Source organism: Bison bison, unplaced genomic scaffold, assembly GCF_000754665.1.
Source record: "Bison bison bison isolate TAMUID 2011002044 unplaced genomic scaffold, Bison_UMD1.0 scf7180017864270, whole genome shotgun sequence".
NCBI classification, from domain to species: domain Eukaryota; kingdom Metazoa; phylum Chordata; class Mammalia; order Artiodactyla; family Bovidae; genus Bison; species Bison bison.
Window position 1 is genome coordinate 8662917 of NW_011494842.1, and position 2943 is coordinate 8665859.

The window sequence follows — 2943 nt, forward strand, 5'->3', positions numbered from 1 at the left end:
AGCAATACGTGAACCGTGAACTTCCTGATGTTCAAGCTGGTTTTAGAAAAGGAAGAGGAACCAGAGACCAAATTGCCAACATCTGCTGGATCATGGAAAAAGCAAGAGAGTTCCAGAAAAACATCTATTTCTGCTTTACTGACTATGCCAAAGCCTTTGTGTGGATCACAATAAACTGTGGAAAATTCTGAGAGAGATGGGAATACCAGACCACCTGATCTGCCTCTTGAGAAATTTGTATGCAGGTCAGAAAGCAACAGTTAGAGCTGGACATGGAACAAGAGACTGGTTCCAAATAGGAAAAGGAGTACGTCAAGGCTGTATATTGTCACCCTGCTTATTTAACTTCTATGCAGAGTACATCATGAGAAACGCTGGGCTGGAAGAAGCACAAGCTGGAATCAAGATTGCCAGGAGAAATATCAATAACCTCAGATATGCAGATGACACCACCCTTATGGCAGAAAGTGAAGAGGAAAAAGCCTCTTGATGAAAGTGAAAGTGGAGAGTGAAAAAGTTGGCTTAAAACTCAACATTCAGAAAACGAAGATCATGGCATCTAGTCCTGTCATTTCATGAGAAATGGGGAAACTGGAAACAGTGTCAGACTTTATTTTTTTGGGCTCCAAAATCACTGCAGATGGTGACTGCAGCCATGAAATTAAAAGACACTTACTCCTTGGAAGGAAAGTTATGACCAACCTAGATAGCATATTCAAAAGCAGAGACATTACTTTGCCAACAAAGGTCCATCTAGTCAAGGCTATGGTTTTTCCTGTGGTCATGTACGGATGTGAGAGTTGGGACTGTGAAGAAAGCTGAGCGCCAAAGAATTGATGCTTTTGAACTGTGGTGCTGAAGAAGACTCTTGAGAGTCCCTTGGACTGCAAGGAGATCCAACCAGTCCATTGTGAAGGAGATCAGCCCTGGGATTTCTTTGGAAGGAATGATGCTAAAGCTGAAACTCCAGTACTTCGGCCACCTGATGCGAAGAGTTGACTCACTGGAAAATACTCTGATGCTGGGAGGGATTGGGGGTAGGAGGAGAAGGGGACAACAGAGGATGAGATGGCTGGATGGCATCACTGACTCAATGGACGTGAGTCTGAGTGAACTCCAGGAGTTGGCGATAGACAGGGAGGCCTGGCGTGCTGCGATTCATGGGGTCGCAAAGAGTTGGGCACGACTGAGCAACTGAACTGAACTGAAACTGGATCCCAGGAGGGCAAGGAGGGAAGCCAATTTCCATGGTGTAAATATTCCCTCCATGGCCAATTTCAAGCTACCAATGGTTTAACAACTCTCTCGCAAAATCCTTGAATATTTAACAATCACCTGGAGAGCCAGCTCCAGCACACCATATGCCACCCCTCTATCCATAATACGTTAAGTATAAGCTCCTACAATCAGTGAAAATCTCAGGGTTTCTGAAACACAAAATATAAAAGCTTTCCAAGAATTTCTTGGTGGTCCAGTGGTTAGGATACCCTGCTTCCACTGCAGGCAGTGTGGGTTCGATCCCTGGTCTGGGAACTAAGATCCTGCACGACACACCCCTCCCCCCAGCCGCCCCAAAAGCTTTCTAAAATACATTAGGTTGAACATATGAAACTGCCAACATTTAACTAGTTTTGATCTACATAAAAGGTAATTTCATATGATTCAGCCTAACAGATCAAATACACAGGAAAATATAGCAGAAGAAAGAGAAGGAATAAAGGATGAGGAGGAAGACGCCACCGGAAGCACATCTGAAGAATGACCACGTGGAACTTAAAAACTGATGTTAATCCTTCACTCCACAACAGGTATTAAATATAACTTTGGACAATTACCTTCTTCATTATTTAATTGGACACCCTCTGGGAAGTATCATATTATACCATACGAACTTATCGAATACCTCAATTCTTCAAACTTCGTTTTCATTGCACTAACCGATGATTCCCTCCCTTTCCAGCAAGAGCGAGAAATTCAGAAAGGTCTGAGGAGGGATTTCTGCTATCTTTCGACAGGTTTCGGGGGAAAGGCACGCTATTCCGGGAGTTTCATTATCCCGTGGCCCTTTTTCTCGTCATAAATTCTCTCGCGGCAAGTTTGGGAGTTAGGGGCCTGAGCCGGGATGGCTCCTTCCCTTCTTGGAGCTTGAGGTAACTCACCTGTGCGGTGGGGATTAGAAGATCCCTCAGAGGCTGGCCGTGACGATTAAAGGAGAAAACAGACGTGCGGGGTATGGCGCTCGGTAGGAGCCGACGAGTTGGACGATATAAACTCCACTCGGCTTTCAAAGCGCAGCCCCCAGCAGGCGAGGGAAGAGACTGCTCCGGTAACGGCGCGCGCAACCGCCTCCGCCGCTTCCCCGTGGCCTGCGCGGTGGGCGTGGCCCCGCTTCCCAGAATGCCCCGCAGGCGGGTCCGGAAGTGCGGGCCCGGAAGTGCGAGTCCGGCCCGGGCTAGGTCTTGCAAGGGGACCCCCATCCTCCTTCTCACTGCGGAAGTGCCCGTCGTGCCCTTGGCTTCCTGCCACCGCCTAACGCCCACCCCACACAAGCAACATCTACAGTGGACACTGCACAGCCGCCACTGATACACCTCCGCACACAACACCCTCTGGCTTCTGTCCACACAGGAATCACACCGCCATACGTGGAAGAGAGCGCGGCTTCTCGGAGCATGCGCAGAGCACCATGCAATTCATCTACACAGGAACTGCATGTCTGAAGCCCTACACCGGGTGCAGACCTGCCAGGGTACACCCAGCCTTCACTCTGCTTGCCAAAGGCTTGTATGCATCCCGTGGCACACTAAGCACAGCACGCACGACACACACACAGTGCACCACCTCCACATGTGAAGACTGCAAACACTGCGTGTTTTGAGTCGTTCTCAACCCCACGTGGAGTTCAATTTCACACACACACACACACACACACACACATACCCC

The 2943-nt window shown here is 48.6% G+C and overlaps 1 protein-coding gene across 1 annotated transcript in view; it reads right to left on the bottom strand.

Annotated features, from left to right (window-relative positions):
* The window catches only part of LOC104994948 (40S ribosomal protein S4, X isoform), a 16176-nt gene extending 13792 nt beyond the window's left edge, over positions 1-2384 (bottom strand). The window contains exon 1 of the mRNA XM_010848667.1: positions 2160-2384. The gene's annotated coding sequence lies outside the window, so the exon portion shown is untranslated. The remainder of the gene's footprint in view (positions 1-2159) is intronic.
* Positions 2385-2943: the final 559 nt, after the last annotated feature.